Source organism: Elephas maximus, chromosome 15 (assembly GCF_024166365.1).
Source record: "Elephas maximus indicus isolate mEleMax1 chromosome 15, mEleMax1 primary haplotype, whole genome shotgun sequence".
NCBI lineage: Eukaryota > Metazoa > Chordata > Mammalia > Proboscidea > Elephantidae > Elephas > Elephas maximus.
Genome location: NC_064833.1, coordinates 8,052,808 through 8,077,462, shown reverse-complemented (window position 1 = coordinate 8,077,462; position 24,655 = coordinate 8,052,808). Strand labels below are relative to the sequence as shown.

Here is a 24,655-nt window from a genome sequence, read left to right as displayed (position 1 = left end):
GCAAGGAGGAGGAGAAGAGTCCAGTTCAAGAAGAGAGTAGTGTTAGCTAAGCTTTCTCTTCGAAGAACATGGAGTGCTCAAAGGGTTTCTACTTGGTAGGACAAATCTCCTAGGCTGCCCTCGCTCCCTCCCTGCTGTTGGATGCTGCTGAGTGGATTCTGACTCATAGCAATCCCATGTGACAGAGTAGAAGTACCCCATAGAGTTTTCTTGGCTGTAATCCTTATAGAAGCCAATCATCACGTCTTTCTCCACAGAGCTGCTAGATGAATTTGAACCAGGAAACTTTCAGTTAGCAACCAAGCAAGCTCTTAACTGCTGCACCACCAGGACCCCTTACTCAACACCAGGCAAATGGAAATTTATTCTTTTCATGGCCTAAGGAATTTAGTAATCACTGCATTTCCTACATTAAATAAAAACCCCTATATTTCTTCCCATAGTCTGCTTTCCTGGGACCTGTACTTTCATTCTACAACATTGCTGTCTCCTATGCCTCAAGTTCCAGTGTACGGCCACCCTAGAACTGGTGAGTTATATCTCAGGGGGCTTTTCCTCCCCAGCCCACTTCCCAATATACCTGGCTCAAGAAGCTAGTATCTCCCTCCTTTGGGGAAATTCAGGACAAAAAGGATGGCTGAGCTATGAAGCTTAAACTCAGCTGGTATCCAAAATACTACCTTTTGGACTTCCAGTTCATGCAGACTCCAGCCTTGTCCCTCTGCTGTCTGAGCTGCCTTATGCCTGTCTTGACTTTCAGGAGCCTGCCTTGTCCATGTGCCTCAGTCTGGCTGTCACAGTCTTTTATATTGCAAATTAGGTTATCAGTGCATCTAGAAAACAATGGAGCTCACCCCCTAGAAGTCTCTGGACATTGATAAGATTTGACATTGGTCTGATTTTATCTCCATCTGTGAGTCCCAGATTACTGACCTTCGAAGGTCAAATCCTTTGCTGCATTTGAGTGGATGAGATAGTCATTAATGAGCTAAAGGGCTGACCACATGAATAGTGTGATCCCATAAATAGACTTTTAATAAAATTACTTTCTCCCTTCCAGAATATGTGAAAACTGCCATTGAAGTCCAATAACTCAACCTTTAGTTTGTTACCAATCAACCTATTTGGATTGGTTGTTAGCCTCCCACCCCCATCCCATCAGATATAGATATTCTCAGCCTGGTCTTTGGGAGCAGGAACACAATGAGGTTTTCACACTCAGTAATATGGGAGATCATATACCAGCTGTTGACACACTCATTTTAGAGCTAAGAGAGTTGTGAAGCTACAACACACTCTCTCAATGACACCAAATCTGAGCTTCATAATCTCCGTTTTATTCACAACTTTGCCTGCATTTGGTTATAAAAATACAAGCTCAAAACACTAATCTGAAAGCCTTGGAGCCAGGTATGTTTTGAAATTCAATTTTTTTTTTTTTTTAAAGACTTTGAATGTACAATATACCCCTGAGGGTCTTGGGCAGATGACAATCAAACACAGCAGTATTTCTTACATAAATTCATGGACCGTCATAATAAATACCTGTTGCAGTCAAGTCGATTTCTACTCATGGCAACCCTATAGGTCAGAATAGAACTGCCCCACAGGGTTTCTAAGGCTGTAAAGTTTATGGGAGCAGATTGCCACATCTTTCTCCTGTGGAGTGGCTGGTGGGTTTGAACTGCTGATCTTTTGTTTATCGGCCAAGTGGTTAACCACTGTCCCACCAAGACTCCTTTCATAATAAATGTTGTTAGGTGCCATTGAGTTGGTTCTGACTCATACTGACTCTATGTACAACAGAAGGAAACACTGCTCTTACAATCGTTGCTATGCTTGAGCCCATTGTCGCAGCCACTGTGCCAATCTATCTCATTGAGGGTCTTCCTCTTTTTTGTTAACCCTCTGCTTTACCAAGCATGATGTCTTTCTCCAGGGACTGAGCCCTCCTGATAACATGTCCAAAGTACCTGAGACTAAGTCTCGCCATGCTTGCCTCTAAGAAGCATTCTCACTGTACTTCTTCCAAGGCAGGTTTGTTCATTCTTTTGGTAGTCCATGGTGTATTTAATATTCTTTGCCAACACCATAATTCAAAAGTCAATTCTTCTTTGGTCTTTCTTATTCATTGTCCAGTATGAAGCAATTGAAAACACCATGGCTTGTCAGGCATACCTTAAAGTGACATCTTTGCTTTTTATCACTTTTGAAGCATTTTCCTAATACAATGCATCATTTGATTTCTTGACTACTGCTTCCATGGGTGTTGATTGTGCATGTAAGTAAAATGAAATCTTTGACAACTTCAATCTTTTCTCCACTTATCATGATGTCACTTATTGGTTCAGTTGTGAGGATTTTTGTTTTCTTTATGTTAAGGTGTAATCCATACTGAAGGCTGTAATCCTTGATCCTTATCAGCATGTGCTTCAAGCCCTCTTCACTTTCAGTGAGCAAGGTTGTGTCATCTGCATAACACAGGTTCTTAATGAGTCTTCCTCCAATCCTGACTCTGTGTTCTTTATATAGTCCAGTTTCTGGGATTATTTGCTTGGTATACAAATGGAGTAAGTGTGGCAAAAGGATACAACCATGACTTCAAATAAATAGAATGAATAAATATTATAAAGAGCCTCTTGCCAGGTCAGATTAGATATTGCTACTAAATAGGACTCGGGTAGATTATGTTGTCTCATTAAATAGGATAACCAAAAAAGTTTTCAGATTTCAGAGCTTTTAGATTTCAGAAATATGCCTAAGGAGCTTGGGACCTATATTTTCATCAATGTCATTATTCATATGACCAGTGCATTATTGAGCCCTTTCTAGTTGATGTAGATTATTCCATTGATTCTTCATGAGGTGGTAACATTGCCAGAGAGCCGATGAGAACACTGAAGTTTGGAGAATATAAATTATTTCCTTACACGTGCAACAAGAGGCAGAGCCAAGATAGGAACCCTGGGACACTTTACTTCAAAACCAGTTGCCCACTTTACCGCACTTTTACACTTCCAGGGATATCAATTTTGGATGAGTCCCATTCCAGGGGTCCTTTGCCCTAGACTAGAGCTATTTCCTTAATATGGGCGATCATAGTTTTCTCTCTTGATAAATACATGGAAGTAAAAATCTTCTCTAAAATATCATTACAGGACAAAATTGGCAATTATATCAAGATTACGATCTGTATGTGACCACAACAACATTATCTAATTAATCCTCATCTGCCAAATACATAGGATCTGTCAGAATAGTCTTTTTTACTTAAATTTCCTGTTCTGGCTGCCTTTTTATTCATTCATTCAACAAATATTTTTGAGTATCTAATATATGCCAAACACTTTTTGGGACTCTGGGCAGAAGTGAACAAAACAGACAAAATTCCTTGTCCTCATGGAATTTATAATCTAATGTGGGGAGAGAGACAATAATTGAAATAAAAATATGTATATACTCCATGTATAAAAAAATAAATAAATCATATACATTTATAGTGTTAGATGTTGAAATGTTATGGAAAATTAAAGCAGAGGGAGGAATATGAGAACATTGAGGGCTTTGTGATTTTAAATACTTTAGTCCTGGAAAGCCTCATTGAGAAGGTAATATTTGAAAGAAGCAGTAGCATCAAGTGTCAATACCCTAAGGGAGAAGCATGCATGAAGTGTTTGATAAATAGTAAGGAGGCCAATGTGGACAAGCAGAATGAAAGGAAAAATAACAAAAGAGGAGGCCATACTGTTGAGGAAAGTATCACAGGTTCTTCAGTCAAGTTTTGATGAGATATGAAGAGGTCAGGAGCTGGAAGGCAGACACAGATAATGACGGGAACACTAGCGGTTATGTGTTACTTCCCTTTGATGGTCAGCTTATATGAGAGATGTTGGTGGGCTAGAAGACTTATAGGACCCAAAGCAGAGGGGACTGCTGCATGACCCACTGAAGGGATAAAAAACAAAACTAAACTAAAACAGGGAGGGATAGAAAAAAGAAAAGCTATGCCATGAGTTGCTAGAGTAAATTCTCAGACTCTTCCGTGTGTCCTGTTATGCTCAATAACCACACCAAAACTAGGGCAGCCACGTGGCAGAAGGCAGCAGGGTATTGTGGGAAAATTCCAGGTTTGAAGGGACAATTGTGTTGATTTCTGAATCCATCATCACTAGCCAAGAGAACTAAGGCAAGTTGCTTTCCCTATCTGAGTCTTGATTTTCTTATACGCTCAGAGAAATGATCAACATCATTATTATTTTTTGAATGAACTATGATAATTGCATCTCACATAAATCCCATGAGCTACATTGCTGCTACTCAGTGAATATAATTACTGTTATTAACATGAGCCATTTAGCCCAGAAATCTGTCAGTTATAGGAAAGGTCTTATGAGGACACCCCTCCGTCTATGAGAAAACTCTTAAAACTTGAGGAATTCTTTCTTTGACCATGAATGCTTGAATTTATTGAGGTCTATCCTCTAGAGCTTGGTTTGTCATCTTGCCTAGATAACATTTAGCTCTGTGATGGGCTTTGCTGGCTCCTGGGGGCTGATACATGAGTTCTACAGTTGTGTTAAGGAGGCAACAACCCTGTTCTCCGAGCCTCTCTGGCATCTAGGTTGCCTGCACTCCATAACACCATATTCATCTAACTGTGTTGTCCAAGACTGTCTACAATTAGCTCTTGTAAAGAGCTATGCTCAGCATTAAGTACCATCTATACAAACCCACGGAATGATACTTAGCATCACCCATGATAAGACACATGGAAGTTAAAACTACACTAAGGAGTTACCACTTTTACCTATTTTATTGTCAAAGATCCAAAAGACTGTAGTGTTGCAAAGTGGATGTAGCATTTGGGATTGGATAGAAGTGAGGAAGAAATTCAGTTACACCCTGGCATGTGCATGTAGGTGAGTCAGTTGTCTTCAAAAGATTTCAGTATCCTCACCTATAAAATTGGAATAATACATACGGGAAGAATAGTTTTGAAGGTTTAGTGAAAATAAAATATTTTTTACATTTTTATTGTGGTAAATATATATGCAGCAAAACATTTGCCATGTCAGCAGTCTTCACACACATAACTGAGTGACATTAGTTATGTTTATTACGGCTTTCAACCATCACTATTTTCGATTTCCAAATTTTCCCATTAATCTTACCAGAAACTCATGCTCACTAACAATGGGTCCTCCTTTTCCCCTCCTTTCTGCTCACCCCTGGTAACCACTAATAAACTTCTGTCTGTATACACTTTTCTATTCTAGATAATTCATATCCAAAATGTACAAAAGTATATCCAGATGAATAAATTCAAATTAGCTGGGAAAAGACAAATTATTCAATAAATAGCATTGAGACAGTTGGTTAACCATTTAGAATTACAAAGTCGAATTGGTAAATCATTAATTAAAAAAGAAAAGATCAAATCCTTTCCATGGTTTAGGGAAAAAAAAAATTAGAAACTAAGAGAAAAGCCTTTAATTCATACTATAGAGTAAGAAAGAGTCATCCTTAATGCACAAAGTATATTGATAGTTCACAGAAAAGATCCTTATGCATATGAAAGGATGCTTAGCATCACTTACAGTAAGATAACAAATAAACAACAACAACAAAAAAACGGTTGCTGTCGGGTGGATTCTGACTCATAGTGGCACTACAGGACAGAGTAGAACTGCCTGATAGGGCTTCCAAGGAGCACCTGGTGGATTCGAACTGCCAGCCTTTTGGTTAGCAGCTGTAGCTCTTAAGCATTATGCCACAAGGGTTTCCACAGTAAGACACATGGAAGTTAAAACTGTACTGTTAATATTTTTATCAAAGATTTTCAAAGATTCAAAAGATAGTTAATATAGTCTTTTGGCAAGACTGTGGGGAAGCAAACCCTTTTGCATATTGCTTATAGAAATGTAGAAGCCCATATGAAGGGCAGTGTCTATCAAAATTATAAATTCATGTGCCTTTTGATGCAGAAATTCTACTTCTGGAAATTTATCCTACAGTGTAACTTGCTCATGAGTGAGGTGATTTATGTATATAATTATGTACTACAGCATTGTTCGTCACAAAAGATAGGAAATCACTTAAATGGCCATTAATAAGCCGCTTGTTATATTAATTATGGTACTTCCATACAATCAAATTATAAGCAGCTATAAAAGAGAATGAGAAAAATCTTCATGTGGAAATATCTCTAAAATATATTAAATTTAAAAAAGCAAGTTGTGTAGCATGTTTTGTGTAAAAATGACTAAAAACAAGAAAATATATTTACCATTTTTTTATGTATAAAGAAACTCCAGAAAGACAGAGAAGAAAATATATTAATACGGGTTACTCGTTGGGGAGAAGGTGGCCAAAGAGAGACAGACTTCACTGTACTGCTTTTTATTATGCTTTCTGATATTGAAACAAATTAGATTATATATTCAAAAATTAATTAAAATATATGATTAAGTTCAAAATGAAGTACTCAATTTATATCGACTCAATGGCACTGGGTTGTTCTGGGGTTATTATAATTATTAATATTAAAATTGATATTAATATTAGATAGCCTGAGTTCTAGTTAGATTCTGAAACGTATTCACTTTTTGGATTCTGACAAATTCTTCCAATTATTCTCAACTTTCTTAATCTGTAAAATATTAATTCCTCCAGGCACTTCCTCCTTTACCATCATAAAAAAATAGGGACAGCAAATTAGTGGCCGTTTGAAGAACAATGTGGTATGTGCTTGGGACTTTTTATCATGACAGTAACCTGAGGCATTTCTTTTTGTCCATTTGAGATATGAAGAAATTACCATGTAGAGAAATTAAGTGACTTGCTTATATTCACAAAACAATCTGAGTTAGACTAGGTTGTGGACCTATGATTCCATAGCTCCTAATCCTTCCATGATTCCGAAGTTCCTGGTGTTACCACTACTTGAGGGATACTGCCTGCCCTAAAAGAGCTTGATCAAGAAGCTCAAAGTGAAAGATAAAGACCACAGCCCCGGGCTTTTTTCCTGTCTTAGTCCTGCTCAACTTTAGAGACTGAAAACCAGCAACTGTCAGGGTCAGACCTGTTAGGTCACTATGCCATTTTATTGGTCAAGCCTATGTATTGGCCTTGTCATCCAGGGGAGTGGAGCCCACCCTAACCACTGAAATGGCTTGTGGGTTTCTTTTTTTATCTCTTGAATCAAATATCCCCTGCTGCCATATTCCTTGGGCATGAAGGTCATCCCATATTGCTGCAAATATTTGCCATGTCTTTTCAGACATTCTTTATGTCTCTTTTGGGGAGCTGCGATGGATTAATATTGTTGTCAGGTGCCATCAAGTCAGTTCCAACTCATAGTGACCTCAGGCACAGCAGAACGGAACACTGGTCCTGGGCCATCCTTACAATTGTTTTGCCTGAGCCCATTGTTGCAGCCACTGTGTCAATCCATCTCATTGAGTATCTTCCTCTTTTCCTCTGACCTGTACTCTACCAAGCATGATGTCTTTCTCCAGGGACTGATCCCTCTGACAACATGTCCAAAGTATGTAAGACACAGTCTTGCCGTCCTTGCTTCTAAGGAGCATTCTGGTTTTACTTCTTCCAAGACAGATGTGTTCGTTCTTTTGGCAGTCCATGGTATATTCAATATTCTTTGCCAGCACCACAATTCAAAGGCATCAATTATTCTTTGGTCTTCCTTATTGATTGTCCAACTTTCACATGCATATGATGCAATTGAAAATACCATAGCTTGGGTCAGGTGCACCTTAGTCTTCAAGGTGACATCTTTGCTTTTCAACACTTTGAAGAGGTCCTTTGTAGCAGATTTGCCCAATGAAATGCATCTTTTGATTTCTTGACTGCTGCTTCCATGGCTGTTGATTGTGGATCCAAGTAAAATGAAATCCTTGACAACTTCAATCTTTTCTCCGTTCATCATAATCTTGCTTATTGGCTCAGTTGTGAGGATCTTTGTTTTTTTTTATGTTGAGGTGTAATCCATACTGAAGGCTGTGGTCTTTGATCTTCATCACTAAGTGTTTCAAACCCTCTTCACTTTCAACAAGCGAGATTGTGTCATCTGCATAACACAGGTTTTAAAGAGTCTCCTTCCAATCTTGATGCCCTGTTCTTCTTCACATGCAGCTTCTCGGATTATTTGCTCAACATATAGATTGAATAGGTATGGTGAAGGGATACAGCCCTGATGTACACCTTTCCTGACTTTAAACCACTCAGTTGTTCTGTCTGAGCAACTACCTCTTGATCTATGTACAGGTGTCTCATGAGCAGAATTAAGTATTCTGGAATTCTCATTCTTTGTAATGTCATCCATAATTTGTTATGAGCCACGTAGTCAAATGCCTTTGCGTAGTCAATAAAACACAGGTAAACATTCTTCTGGTATTCTCTATTTCGGGCAGGATCCATCTGACATCAGAAATGATATCCCTGGTTCCACGTACTCTTCTGAATCCAGCCTGAACTTCCGGCAGTTCCCTGTTGATATACTGCCGCAGCTGCTTTTGAATGATCTTCAGCAAAATTTTGCTTGTGTGTGATATTAATGATATTGTTTGATAATTTCTGCATTCTGTTGCATCACCTTTCTTGGGAATAGGCGTAAATATGGATCTCTTCCAGTCGATTGGCCAGGTAACTGTCTCCCAAATTTCTTGGTATAGACAAGCGAGCACTTCCAGTGCTGCATCCGATTGTTGACAGGATTAGTATTAGCATTAGTGAACACAGACCATGCGGACCTAGTTCCAGGATAGGGTCATCAAGATGGGGAGGAACAAGACAAGCCATTTCTCTGGAGAAACCATGGTTGAAGTAAAATGAATGAATGTAAAATGTAGTTAGAAAGGGAGAAATGAGGCTAGAGGTAGAAAATTAGTTCCATGTACTGGTTTGGAAGAAGTACGCAGATGATGGTGAAGGGTGAAAGCCTGATGGGGCCTTGGTTTTCCTTTGGTATTGATCACACATCACCTTCTAAGCTTGTTGGACTGAGAGTAAAGGTCTAGACGGCTAGACTACTCCCAAATATGCCTCTGTCCTGTCCATTTCTTATTCACTCTTTTCTGGTGTAACACTGAGTTCCCTGCATGCCTTGTACTGAAACTCACACAGGCAACAAGAAGAGAGACAAGGAAGGAGCAATCTAAAAGCGTGGCCAGCTTAAGGCCTCAGGATTGAAATAAGCAGAAAAGAACAAACGTCGTTAAGCAGAATAGTTGCTCTCTGAATACCAAAATTCCTATTCCTCCCCCAACATTGCATGCCAAGATCCACAACAGAATGAGCTATAAGGCTGCAATGTTGTGTGCCATCAAGTCTATTCTGACTCATGTCAACCGCCTAGGCTCAAAAGTGTAGCAACCATTAGTAAGATCAGGACTCAGTGAATGTTATGATGCAACAAAGCACAGTTGCTTATGTGTAGACTTGCGATAGTTGCAAGTAGAATTCAGCATCAGTATCAGAGGATACTTGAGTGAAGAAATGATCCAAAACTGATCTGAGCCGTCATCATCCTTCTCTGTGGTTCTTCTCAGGTATCCCTATTCCAGCGGATGGCTCTCCCATCCACCCAGTCATCCATCAGCCAACTGGGACTCCCTCTTTGTTTCCAGCTTCTCCCTCATGTTGCACAACCAATGCATCACCACATCCCTGATTTTACCTCATATAACTATTTTCTTATTTTTTATGCTTTTTTATACCCAACACTCTTTTCCATCCTTGTCACCATTCCCCTGGCTCAGGATTTTACAATAACCTGCGGGACAACTGCAGTAGTCTTCTTCTGACAAGTCTCCCTGTGTCTAGGTTCTCCTCTTCCCTAACTTCTGCTTGCTCATTAATGTCAGAGGAACCTAGCCAAGATGTAGACATAACCATGAAAGCTCTGGTTAAAATCCTTCAGCGGCTTTCAATGCCCTAAAATATTATTTTTTGTTCTGTGCTTTCCTACAAGACTTCTCTTAAGCATAAAGATTAAAAAAATGCACGTTACATGGTAAACACATGATAAATGTCAGCCATTATCATCATCACCATATTCTGAGTTTCCTTGCCAGTCAAGAAGATTATGTGAGCTTTGCTTTCTGTAAAATTTGTGTTATGAAAATAATAGATAAGTTGAATATGCTTTTAAAAATTACACTCCATTACCCCATTGCAGGATCTGTCTGTATTATCCTATCCTCTGCTCCCTTCATGGCCTTACTTCTTATAGTCACCAACCGTAATATAAATCCCAAGCACTATGTTCCATTGTACATCTCACCTTTATCTCATATAATATTGCAGAAACAGAAACCTTTTTATCAATCCTTGGAAACACTGATTTTTTTGTTTTTATTTTATTGTGATAAAATGTATACAACAAAAACATCAATTTTTCCTCCTTTGCTCCTCTCTCCTGGCCTCCTCTCCTTTACTATGCCAGTTGCTTCTGACACTTTTAGAGTGGGAGTCTAATTCACATTTTTTTTTTTTAGAAAAGAGGCCACTGGAATAGTTGGTGAAATACATGTCTCAGGAAATCTGGGTAGTGGCTTGGGCTGGATAATTCTTTGACTGCAACACAAGCTTACAATTCTTCTCCTGGCAGATATGACTCAGAAGATAGATAGGTAGGTAGTAGGCAGGTAGATAGATGATAGATAGATAGGTAGATAAATAGATGATAGACAGACAGACAGACAGATAGATAGGTAGATGGATAAAGAGATATACAAAAATCAGTTGCTGGTTTTCACCATTTTCAAGTGTACAATGCAGTGGCATTAATTGCTTTCACCCAGGTGTGCAACAACCACCACACTCCATTTCTGTAAGTTTTTCATCACCCTTAGTAGAAACTCAGTATCCTTTAAGCAATAACTCGCTATCCCCCGACCCCAGCCTCTGGTAACCACTAATCTTCTTTGGTCACTACACATTTACCAATCCTAGATATTTCATATAAGTGGGATCATACAATATTTGTCCTCTTAGGTCTGACTCCAGCATAATGTTTTCAAGGTTCATCCTTGTTATAGCACATAACAGAACTTCATTTCCATTTATGGCTGAATAATATTCCAGTCTATGTGTATACCACATTTTATTTGTTCATGCATCTCTGGGTTGGACACTTGGGTTGTTTCCACCTTTTGGCAACTGTGAATAGTGCTGCAATCAACACAGGTGTACAAGTCTCTGTTTTAGTCCCTGCTTTCAATTCTTCTGGGTACATACCTAGGAATGCAATTGCTGGGACATATGGTAATTCTCTGTACATAACTACCAGTCTTCCTGTCAGGGTCTGTAGCCAAGGCTCTGAACTCTTTGAGAGCAAGGACCTTAAAATACCTCGTCTGTTAATGCATTCACAGTGTCCAGCCCAGCACTTGGTACATACAACACACTCCATACACACTCATTGGACAGATGGCTGGAAACCTAGGAGGGACACTCAGGGGAAAAGCCTTTCCAAAGGCTTATTGAATAAGAGAAGAGGTAGGAGGGGGAATTAAATGCATAGAACTCCCACTCTGTCCCAGACACTGATCCTTCACCTGTAGCTTCACTTAAGTCCCCCCACAAACATATGTGCTAACCTTTCTCATCTCTAGCACGCAGTCAAGGAATTAGAGATTTGGTGAAGGTACTTTTCCTAGATTATATAGCTAGAAAATGGCTGAGCTGGGATTCAAGCCCAGTTTATCTGATCTCTTTGTTCTAGCAAATCTTGCTATTCCCCTACAACTCAGAAACATTGATTTTTCCTCCTTTGCTTCTCTCTCCTGGCCTCCAGTTGCTTCTGACACTTTTAGGGAGTGAGAGTCTAATTCATATATGTATATATATTTTTTTTGTTCCAGAAAAGAGGCCACTGGAGCAGTTGGTGAAATACATATCTCAGGAAATCTGGGTAGTGGCTTGGTCTGGATAATTCTTGGACTACAACCCATGCTTATGATTCTTCTCATGGCAGATATGACTCAGGAAATAGGTAGGTAGGTAGACAGACAGATAGATAGAAATAGATACAGACATATACAAAAACCAGTTGCTGTTGAGTTGGCCCTGAGTCATGGTGACCCTGGGTGTGCTGGACTAGAACTGTGCTGTATATAGACATAGATATGGATAGAGAGATAATAGAAATATGAATAGAGCAATGGATAGATATAATAGTTTTCTGACCATGGGCTGGAATTTGAAAGGAATTTTGTAAGAAAAATCCTCACACTTTTATCATGTATCTGAACAAGACCTACGTTTTAAGCATCTACTTGTTTCAGAATCAGACAAAACATTCCTAGAGCTTAAATGATGTCTTAATCTTGCTGGGCAATTCAGATGCACTTGGAAATGACAATGCCTGTGTGGCCAAGCCATTGTTGAAGGGAAAATATTGTTTATCAAAATGGCCTCCAAACTATTGTGTTTTGTGTAAGTGTGTTCTGCAGCTACCCAGTAGTGTCACTGCTGAGTAGCCAGGAAGTGTTTCTGAAAAGGGTTTTCTTGGCTTTCACCTGAGGCTCTGAAATCATTTTCTTGTGGTGACTGGAAGCCCCTGTATGTTCTGATCCTTTGCGGGGGCTGAGGCATTTTATTACCAGCCTCTAGTATGCTTTGGAAACCAACGATTAATTTCCTGGTTGCTGCAGGGTTGTTCAGAATTTTTTTTTTTTTTCCATTTTAATTTTATTTTAAAGCTGGGGCACTGCAGACCTCTGTAAACAAAGTCATCGATCAATGGCTATCCGCGATTCTTGTGAGAGGGCAGAATAATTTGATGGATTCCGGACAATAGGAAAAAAATAGAGTAAGCCAGTTGGATAAATTAATGGGCATCATTATTATCAGTGGAATTGGAGGTCTCCTCAGTACTCTTAAAGGAGCACAGACATTCTTCCTCTCAGGCTATGAGATCTCTCCTGGGCCACGTGGAGGGGCTGACATGTAGAAGGTTCTCATGAAGTCTCCAGTCCCTTCTTGAGTCTTCCTGTATTTCTAACTAGACGATTCCTCTAGATTAAAATGGATCTTTGTTTTTAACTTCTGTCAAGCCACGAGATGCTAGTAGTAGAAGAAGATGCTTTTGTGTTCCTGTGCTCTGACACCCTTCCTTAAGAAAGACTCTGAGTTCCAGAAAAGGCTAAAATGATTTACTCAAAGTTACAACTGCTCATTGTCAGAACCAGGTCTTTAGTTCAAGTTTTCTGCCTTCAAGCCCAATGCTCTTTCCCCTCCATCCCAGTTTTGTATCCAAGTTTAATTTAGTGAGCTCCAGTATGGTTCCAATAAATAAATCCATCGCTATCAGGTGGATTCTAACTCATAGTGACCCTATAGGACAGAGTAGAACTGCACCATAGGGTTTCCAAGCAGTGCCTGGTGGATTCGAACTGCTGACCTTTTGGTTAGCAGCCATAGCACTTAACTGCTACGCCACCAGGGTTTCCCCAGTATGATTATGAGCCCTTACCTCCTTCTCCTGCTCAATCCCTGTCTTACCTCTGGTCCACTTTGCATCGGGCCTCCTGTTTAAATTTCCCAGATACAATTTTGGTCCTTAAAAGGCTCCCCTTTTGAAATTCTTTGATATTCATCTATTGTTGACTATTTAAAATGCTATCTACTGTTTGCCTTTGAGTCCATACCAACACATGACAACCTCATGTGTGTCAGAGGGTTTTCTGTGACTGATTTCTTGGAAGTAAATAACCAAATCTTTCTTCTGAGGTAACTCTGGGTGGATTCAAGCCACCAATCTTTTGGTTAGCAGCTAAGCATATTAAATTTTTGCACCACCCAGGGACTCCAAATACTGTCTATACCCTGACATTTCAGTACCTTCTACAGCTTATCAATATACTCCTATACTACAGCCAAAATATTCTGCTCCTGCTCAGACACCTAATGTCCGTGCTCTTGGCTTAGTCATTAATGCTCTCTTACTAGCTCTTTAAAATCCTATCTGGTTTTCAAGATGTATATTAGTTGGTATTTCCTTTATGAAGCTCTACCTGATTTCCACACCTTTAACCTATAAAAACTATAGTCAACTGTAATCGTGCTTCTTTGTTTTTCCTCAGTCTTTTCTGCCTTCAGCATTGCTTGCACTTTCTTATAGCGCTTGGCTTATACTACCCTATGGTAGATTCACTTGTTATTCTTTACCTCGCTTCTTATAATGTAACCTCACTGAGCATAGGGTCTATGTTCTACTTTCTATCCCTCTTAATAATTCCAGCTCTTGACCAGTTTAATATGGTGCATATCCTGAGTGTATGCCTGCTGGTTGATTGATTCCTTTTACAGGTAGTTCTTCTACAAATTATATAGCTACTTCCTGATCAAGCATCAGATTAAAGCCCATCATGGTAGTTGCTCCAGAATCCAGCTAAAAATTTGGACTCTGCATAGAAAGGGAGTATTATTTGACCACGGACTACTTGGTTTGTTCGAGAAATAGTGAATAGCTCTCTTTGTCTAGAGCAAGGGTTTGCAAACTAAGGTGCACAAGCTAAATTTGGCTCACTGCCTGTTTTTGTAAATAAAGTTTTACAGGAACACAGTCACACTCATTTGTTTATGCATCTTCCCTGGCTTCTTTCTCATTACAACAGCAGAGCTGAGCAGCTGAAACAGAGACCTTATGGTTCGTAAGGCTGAAAATATTTTGATCTGTCCCTTTACAAAAAAAGTTTGCCAACCCCTGATCTAAAGTGTTGTGCCTGTGCAGGCAAAGAAAGAAGAAAGGAGACAAGAAATAGAACTTTTGATGCCACTAAGGAATTTGGACTCTACTTCTCTGTGCCACACAAAGCCTATGTGTCAAATGAGGATGAGAATAGTACCCATCTAGTGGGGTTTTCTGAGGACATAAGTTAATGTACAGAAAGCAGTTACGACAGTGCCTAGCATATCATGGGCACTCAAGAAATGTTGGCTATTAATATTACCTCGAAGCAAAAGGGGATGATAGATCAAGTCCGTTAAAGCAGATGTGTTCCAAAATCATACATTCATTTCAGATCAATTACTTTGGCTGCAGCTTGTCTAACGGCTTTGTAGGTGTTGTTGTTAGGTGCCGCCAAATCGGTTCCAACTCATAGTGAACCTATGTCCAACAGAACGAAACACTGCCTGATTCTGTACCATCCTCACAATCATTGTTATGCTTGAGCTCATTGTTGCAGCCACTGTGTCAGTCCATCTCATTGAGGACCTTCGTCTTTTTCTCTGACTCTCTGCTTTACCAAGTATGATGTCCTTCTCCCGGGGCTGGTCTCTTCTGATGACACGTCCAAATTATGTATAGTATTGTAGGTGGAGGCTGCTTGTAGGGACTTTTCATTTGTTCTCCTTTTTCCCCAGTAGTCCCTTAAATGAGTCTAATTATTTGCTGGTTAAACAGACCTAGAGACTCTCAATAAAATCTACGGCTGATGTCCACAGCATTCTTGGAAGCTCTGAGCTGGTAGGTGACTCTCAGTACACCTGAGTACCCCTTCTCCCCTGGTGAGAGTTTATGCTTTCTAAAAAGCGATTGTGTTTGTGTCAGCTGTACTTGTTATTGTATTCATGTTGTTCTTGTTGTTGTTAGGTGCCGTCAAGTCGGCTCCAACTCATAGCGACTATGCACAACAGAACGAAACACTGCCCGGTCCTGTGCCATCCTTAAAATCGTTGTTATGCTTGAGCTCATTGTTGCAGCCACTGTGTCAATCTACCTCATTGAGGGTCTTCCTCTTTTCCACTGACCCTGTACTCTGCCAAGCATGATGTCCTTCTCCAGGGACTGATCCCTCCTGATAAAGTGTCCAAAGTATGTAAGATGCAGTCTCGCCATCCTTGCCTCTAAGGAGCATTCTGGCCGCACTTCTTCCAAGACAGATTTGTTCGTTCTTTTGGCAGTCCATGGTATATTCAATATTCTCCGCCAACACCACAATTCAAAGGCGTCAACTCTTCTTCAGTCTTCCTTATTCATTGTCCAGCTTTCACATGCATATAATGCGATTGAAAATACCATGGCTCACCTTAGTCTTCAGGGTGACATCTTTGCTCTTCAACACTTTGAAGAGGTCCTTTGCAGAACATTTGCCCAATACAATGTGTCTTTTGATTTCTTGACTGCTGCTTCCATGGGTGTTGATTGTGGATCCAAGGAAAATGAAATCCTTGACAACTTTAGTCTTTTCTCCATTTATCATGATGTTGCTCATTGGTCCAGTTGTGAGGATTTTTTGTTTTGTTTATGTTGAGGTGTAATCCATACTGAAGGCTGTGGTCTTTGATCTTCGTTAGTAAGTGCTTCAAGTCCTCTTCACTTTCAGCAAGCAAGGTTGTGCCATCTGCATAACGCAGGTTATTAATGAGTCTTCCTCCAATCCTGATGCCCTGTTCCTCTTCATATAGTCCAGCTTCTCATATTATTTGCTCAGCATACAGATTAAATAGGTATAGTGAAAGAATACAACCCTGACACACACCTTTCTTGACTTTAAACCAATCAGTATCCCCTTGTTCTGTCTGAACAACTGCCTCTTGATCCATGTAAAGGTTCCTTATGAACACAATTAAGTGTTCTGGAATTCCCATGGAAGCCCTGGTGGCACAGTGGTTAAGGGCTACGGCTGCTAACCAAAAGGTCGGCAGTTTGAATCTGCCAGTAGCTCCTTGGAAACTCTATGGGGCAGTTCTACTCTGCCCTATAGAGTCACTGTGGGTCGGAATCAACTCGATGGCAGTGGGTTTGGTTTTTTTGGTTTGGAATTCCCATTCTTTGCAGTGTTATCCATAGTTTGTTACAATCCACACAGTCGAATGCCTTTGCATAGTCAATAAAACACAGGTAAACATCCTTCTGGTATTCTCTGCTTTCAGCCAAGATCCATCTGACATCAGCAATGATATCCCTGGTTCCACGTCCTCTTCTGAAACCGGCCTGAATTTCTGGCAGTTCCCTGTCAATATACTGCTGCAGCCATTTTTGAATAATCTTCAGCAAAATTTTGCATGCGTGCGATATTAATGATATTGTTCTATAATTTCCACATTCGGTTGGATCACCTTTCTTGGGAATAGGCATAAATACGGATCTCTTCCAGTCAGTTGGCCAGGAAGCTGTCTTCCATATTTCTTGGCACGGACGTGTGAGCACCTCCAGCGCTGCATCTGTTTGTTGAAACATCTCAATTGATATTCCATCAATTCCTGGAGCCTTGTTTTTCGCCAATGCCTTCAGAGCAGCTTGGACTTCTTCCTTCAGTACCATGGGTTCCTGATCATATGCCACCTCTTGAAATGGTTGAATATTGACTAATTCTTTTTGGTATAATGACTCTCTGTGTATTCCTTCCATCTTCTTTTGATGCTTCCTGCATCGTTTAATTTTTTCCCCATTGAATCCTTCACTATTGCAACTTGAGGCTTGAATTTTTATATGTTTAATTGATTACTAAGTAAATGATAAAATGTGAGTGCAAGGGAGAAGTGAGTTGTTTCTATAAAAACAAATGTAAATGCTTTGGAAAGATTTGATAAATGGAAGTAGTTTAAAAAATTATGGTTGAATCAGTCAAGGATTGAAGGAAAAGTAAAAAAAAAAAAAATACAGGAGCCTGCATTCTTATTGCTTCTCCAAATGTGTTTACATTTTTACTGTGCTTTTAAGAAACTCCTATTGGAAATCAAAGATTATGTATTATGGGTGTGATTTATGCAAAAAATCTAGGAAGAACTGCAGTCAGTTAAGGACTAGTCTTCAAATCAAGGCTTTGACTGTACATCTAAGCCTTAGCAAACTAAGTCATGTTTTTATGTTTCAAGTTAATATAAAGTGTTTAAAGTATGGATGCATCATTTTTCTGATCGCTTATTTAACTAATACTTTTGATTCATTAACCGACTACGATGACCCTATTTCATTGACTATGAGGGCTTTAATGAATTTCAAGACTCTTGAAGCCATGGCTCCTTGGAGAACCCTACCCTCTGTGCACACTTTTTCTGTACTCTGGGGCTCCTCTATTAGAGCAGTTTCAACACTTGAAGTCATGACTCTATGTTTTGTCTTTATTTCCTCAGTGTCCAGTCCAATGTCTGATGCTATCATATGAATAGTGAAGCTGATAACCTCCACATGGATGTCTAAGAGACTTCTCAAACCCATCCAGCCTGCTTTTCACAGTCTTCCGATCTCAGTGGTGACTTGGTGAGGCCACAAGCTTTGAATCACCCTTGTGCTCCTCTTTCTCTTACCCTCCACATCCAGTCTTTGAATTAGTCCTTCAGCTCCTCTACTTCATAATAGACCCAGATTCTGACCACTCCCCACCACCTCCACTGCTACCACATTAGCCCAACATCTCTTACTCTCACATCTGGATTATTCCAACAACCTCTTACCTGGTGTCTCTGCTCTCAACCTTGTCTCCTATCTCCTTGCCACTCTGCCTCAATCTGTTATCAACACAGCAGTCAGTATACTATTTTCCAAATATAAGTTAGATCAAGGCTTCCTGTCCTCAAAGCACTTAACTGGCTCGCCAGCTTACTCAGAGTAAAAGATGCCAAATAAACATCCTTAAAATGAATAAATTGTTAGTATTATAATAATGTAGTAACAATTCCCATAGTAATAAAAATAATGTTGTTGTTGTTAGGTGTGATCCAGTCAGTTCTGACTCATAATGACCCAATGTACAACAGATCGAAACACTGCCTGGTCCGGCACCATCTTCAAAATCGTTCTTATGCTTGAGCCCATTTTTGCAGCCAATGTGTCAATCCATCTCATTGGGGCTTTCCTCTTTTTTGCTTACCCTCTGCCAAGCATGATGTCCTTCTCCAGGGACTGTTTCCTCCTGATAACATGTCCCAAGTATGTGAGACCAAGTCTAACCATCCTTTCTTCTGAGGCGCATCCTGGCTGTACATCTTCCAAAACAGATTTCTTAATTCTTATTTATTTATTTTTAATTAATTTTTATTAAGCTTCAAGTGAACATTTACCATTCCAATCAGTCTGTCACATGTAGGTTTACATACATCTTACTCCCTTCTCCCACTTGCTCTCCCCCTATTGAGTCAGCCCTTTCAGTCTCTCATTTCGTGCCAATTTTGCCATCTTCCCTCTCTCTCTATCTTCCCATCCCCCCTCCAGTCAAGAGTTGCCTACACACTCTCCAGTGTCCACCTGATTTAACTAGCTCACTCTTCATCAGCATCTCTCTCCCCACCACTGACCAGTCCTTTTCATGCCTGATGAGTTGTCTTCGGGGGTGGTTCCTGTCCTGTGCCTTCAGAAGTTCTGGGGAGCATTGTCTCTGGGATTCCTCTAGTTGCAGTCATACCATTAGGTATGGTCTTTTTATGAGAATTTGGCTTCTGTATCCCATTGGTCTCCTGCTCCCTCAGGAGTTGTCTGTTGTGCTCCCTGACAGGGCAGACATCGATTGTGGCCGGGTAGCAACTAGTTCTTCTGGTCTCAGGATAATGTAGGTCTCTGGTTCATGTGGCCCTTTCTGTCTCTTGAGTTCTTAGTTGTCCTGTGACCTTGGTGTTCTTCCTTTGCCTTTGCTCCAGGTGGGTTGAGACCAATTGATGTATCTTAGATGGCCGCTTGTTGGCATTTAGGACCCCAGGCGCCACAATTCAAAGTGGGTTGCAGAATGTTTTCATAATAGAATTATTTTGTCCATTGACTTAGAAGTCCCCTCAAACCAAGTTCCCCAGACCCCAGCCCCTGCTCCGCTGACCTTTGAAGCTTTCATTTTATCCCGGAAACCTCTTTGCTTTTAGTCCAGTCCAATTAGGCTGACCTTCCTTGTATTGAGTGTTGTCTTTCCCTTCACCCAAAGCAGTTCTTATCTACAGATTGATCAATAAAAAGCCCTCTCTCTCCCTCCCTCCCCCCTTTGTAACCACAAAAGTATGTGTTCTTCTCAGTTTTTTCTATTTCTCAAGATCTTATAATAGTGGTCTTATACAATATTTGTCCTTTTGCCTCTGACTCATTTTGCTCAGCATAATGCCTTCCAGATTCCTCCATGTTATGAAATGTTTCAGAGATTCGTCACTGTTCTTTATCGATGCGTAGTATTCCATTGTGTGAATATACCACAATTTATTTACCCATTCATCCGTTGACGGACATCTTGGTTGCTTCCAGCTTTTTGCTATTGTAAACAGAGCTGCAATAAACATGGGTGTGCATATATCTGTTTGTGTGAAGGCTCTTGTATCTCTAGGGTATATTCCGAGGAGTGGGATTTCTGGGTTGTATGGTAGTTCTATTTCTAACTGTTTAAGATAACGCCAGATGGATTTCCAAAGTGGTTGTACCATTTTACATTCCCACCAGCAGTGTATGAGAGTTCCAATCTCTCCGCAGCCTCTCCAACATTTATTATTTTGTGTTTTTTGGATTAATGCCAGTCTAGTTGGTGTGAGATGGAATCTCATCATAGTTTTAATTTGCATTTCTCTAATGGCTAATGATCGGGAGCATTTTCTCATGTATCTGTTGGCTGCCTGAATATCTTCTTTAGTGAAATGTGTGTTCATATCCTTTGCCCACTTCTTGATTGGGTTGTTTGTCTTTTTGTGGTTGAGTTTTGACAGAATCATGTAGATTTTAGAGATCAGGCTCTGGTCTGAGATGTCATAGCTGAATATTCTTTCCCAGTCTGTAGGTGGTCTTTTTACTCTTTTGGTGAAGTCTTTAGATGAGCATAGGTGTTTGATTTTTAGGAGCTCCCAGTTATCTGGTTTCTCTTCATCATTTTTGGTAATGTTTTGTATTCTGTTTATGCCCTGTATTAGGGCTCCTAGGGTTGTCCCTATTTTTTCTTCCATGATCTTTATCGTTTTAGTCTTTATGTTTAGGTCTTTGATCCACTTGGAGTTAGTTTTTGTGCATGGTGTGAGGTATGGATCCTGTTTCATTTTTTTGCAAATGGATATCCAGTTATGCCAGCACCATTTGTTACAAAGACTATCATTTCCCCAATTGACTGACACTGGTCCTTTGTCAAATATCAGCTGCTCATACGTGGATGGATTTATATCTGGGTTCTCAATTCTGTTCCATTGGTCTATGTGCCTGTTGTTGTACCAGTACCAGGCTGTTTTGACTACTGTAGCTGTATAATAGGTTCTGAAATCAGGTAGAGTGAGGCCTCCCACTTTCTTCTTCTTTTTCAGTAATGCTTTGCTTCTCCGGGGGTTCTTTCCCTTCCATATGAAATTAGTGATTTGTTTCTCTATTCCCTTAAAATATGACATTGGTATTTGGATTGGAAGTGCGTTATATGCATAGATGGCTTTTGGTAGAATAGACATTTTTACTATGTTAAGTCTTCCTATCCATGAGCAGGGTATGTTTTTCCACTTAAGTATGTCTTTTTGAATTTCTTGTAGCAGAGTTTTATAGTTTTCTTTGTATAGGTCTTTTACATCCTTGGTAAGATTTATTCCTAAGTATTTTATCTTCTTGGGGGCTACTGTGAATGGTATTGATTTGGTTATTTCCTCTTCGGTGTTCCTTTTGTTGATGTAGAGGAATCCAGGTGATTTTTGTATGTTTATTTTATAACCTGAGACTCTTCCAAACTCTTCTATTAGTTTCAGTAGTTTTCTGGAGGATTCCTTAGGGTTTTCCATGTATACGATCATGTCATCTGCAAATAGTGATAACTTTACTTCCTCCTTGCCAATCTAGATACCCTTTATTTCTTTGTCTAGCCTAATTGCCCTGGCTAGGACTTCAAGTACAATGTTGAATAAGAGCGGTGATAAAGGGCATCCTTGTCTGGTTCCCGTTCTCAAGGGAAATGCTTTCAGGTTCTCTCCATTTAGAGTGATATTGGCTATTGGCTTTGCATAGATGCCCTTTATTATGTTGAGGAATTTTCCTTCAATTCCTATTTTGGTAAGAGTTTTTATCATAAATGGGTGTTGAACTTTGTCAAATGCCTTTTCTGCATCAATTGATAAGATCATGTGGTTTTTATCTTTTGTTTTATTTATGTGATGGATTACATTAATGGTTTTTCTGATATTAAACCAGCCTTGCATACCTGGTATAAATCCCACTTGATCAGGGTGAATTATTTTTTTGATATGTTGTTGGATTCTATTGGCTAGAATTTTGTTGAGGATTTTTGCATCTATGTTCATGAGGGATATAGGTCTAAAATTTTCTTTTTTTGTAATGTCTTTACCTGGTTTTGGTATCAGAGAGATGGTAGCTTCATAGAATGAGTTGGGTAGTATTCCGTCTTTTTCTATGCTTTGAAATACCTTCAGTAGTAATGGTGTTAAGTCTTCTCTGAAGGTTTGGTAGAACTCTGCAGTGAAGCCGTCTGGGCCAGGGCTTTTTTTTGTTGGAAGTTTTTTGATTACCGTTTCAATTTCTTTTTCTGTTATGGGTCTATTTAGTTGTTCTACTTCTGAATGTGTTAGTTTAGGTAGGTAGTATTTTTCCAAGAATTTATCCATTTCTTCTAGGTTTTCAAATTTGTTAGAGTACAATTTTACGTAGTAATCTGAAATGATTCTTTTAATTTCATTTGGCTCTGTTGTGATGTTGTCCTTCTCGTTTCTTATTCGGGTTATTTGTTTCCTTTCCTGTTTTTCTTTAGTCAGTCTAGCCAATGGTTTATCAATTTTGTTAATTTTTTCAAAGAACCAGCTTTTGGCTTTGTTAATTCTTTCAATTGTTTTTCTGTTCTCTAATCCATTTAGTTCAGCTCTAACTTTTATTATTTGTTTTCTTCTGGTGCCTGATGGGTTCTTTTGTTGCTCACTTTCTGTTTGTTCAAGTTGTCGGGACAGTTCTCTGATTTTGGCTCTTTCTTCTTTTTGTATGTGTGCATTTATCGATATAAATTGGCCTCTGAGCACTGCTTTTGCTGTGTCCCACAGGTTTTGATAGGAAGTATTTTCATTCTCATTGCTTTCTAAGAATTTCCTTATTCCCTCCTTGATGTCTTCTATAACCCAGTCTTTTTTCAGGAGGGTATTGTTCATTTTCCAAGTATTTGATTTCTTTTCCCTAGTTTTTCTGTTATTGATTTCTAGCTTCATTGCCTTGTGGTCTGAGAAGATGCTTTGTAATATTTCGATGTTTTGGATTCTGCAAAGATTTGTTTTATGACCTAATATGTGGTCTATTCTAGAGAATGTTCCATGTGCACTAGAAAAAAAAGTATATTTTGCAGCAGTTGGGTGGAGAGTTCTGTATAAGTCGATGAGGTCAAGTTGGTTGATTGTTGTAAGTAGGTCTTCCGTGTCTCTATTGAGCTTCTTACTGGATGTCCTGTCCTTCTCCGAAAGTGGTGTGTTGAAGTCTCCTACTATAAATGTGGAGGTGTCTATCTCACTTTTAAATTCTGTTAAAGTTTGATTTATGTATCTTGCAGCCCTGTCATTGGGAGCATATATATTTAATATGGTTATGTCTTCCTGATCAATTGTCCCTTTTATCATTATATAGTGTCCTTCTTTATCCTTTGTGGCGGATTTAAGTCTAAGGTCTATTTTGTCAGAAATTAATATTGCTACTCCTCTTCTTTTTTGCTTATTATTTGCTTGATATATTTTTTTCCATCCTTTGAGTTTTAGTTTGTTTGTGTCTCTAAGTCTAAGGTGTATCTCTTGTAGGCAGCATATAGATGGATCGTGTTTCTTTATCCAGTCTGTGACTCTCTGTCTCTTTATTGGTGCATTTAGTCCATTTATTTTCAGAGTAATTATAGATAAATAAGCTTTTAGTGCTGTCATTTTGATGCCTTTTCATGTGTGTTGTTGGCCATTTCATTTTTCCACATGCTTTTTTGTGCTGAGACGTTTTTCTTAGTAGCTTGTGAGATCCTCATTTTTGTAATGTTTAACTTTATGTTTGTTGAGTCGTTACGTTTTTCTTGGCTTTTTTCTTGAGTTATGGAGTTGATATTCCTTTTTGTGGTTACCTTATTATTTGCCCCTATTTCTCTAAGTAAAAACCTGACTTGCATCGTTCTATATCGCCTTGTATCACTCTCCATCTGGCAGTTCAACGCCTCCTGTATTTAGTCCCTCTTTTTGATTATTGTGATCATTTATCTATTGGTTTCCATGATTTCCTGTTATGTGAATTATTTTGTTTATTTATTTATTTTTTAGAATTAATCTTAATTTGTTTGTTTTTGTGCTTTCCCTATTTGAGTTGCGTTGATATCAGGATAGTCTGTTTTGTGACCTTGTATTGTGCTGGTACCTGATATTATTGGTCACCAGGCCAAACAATCTCCTTTAGCATTTCTTGCAGTCTTGGTTTAGTTTTTGCAAATTCTCTAAACTTGTGTTTATCTGTAAATATCTTAATTTCTCCTTCATATTTCAGAGAGAGTTTTGCTGGATATATGATCCTTGGTTGGCAGTTTTTCTCCTTCAGTGCTCTGAATACGTCGTCCCATTCCCTTCTTGCCTGCATGGTTTCTGCTGAGTAGTCTGAACTTATTCTTATTGATTCTCCCTTGAAGGAAACCTTTCTTTTCTCCCTGGCTGCTTTTAAAATTTTCTGTTTGTCTTTGGTTTTGGCAAGTTTGATGGTAATATATCTTGGTGTTTTTCTTTTTGGATCAATCTTCAA

The 24,655-nt window shown here is 39.3% G+C and overlaps 1 long non-coding RNA gene across 5 annotated transcripts in view; it reads left to right on the top strand.

Moving 5' to 3' along the window:
* Nucleotides 1–24,655, top strand: part of LOC126058526 (uncharacterized) — a 217,474-nt gene that overhangs the window by 11,142 nt on the left and 181,677 nt on the right. For all 5 annotated transcript variants that reach the window (XR_007513237.1, XR_007513239.1, XR_007513236.1 and 2 more), the window contains exon 2: nucleotides 444–529. This is a non-coding gene — a long non-coding RNA (uncharacterized LOC126058526). The remainder of the gene's footprint in view (nucleotides 1–443; nucleotides 530–24,655) is intronic.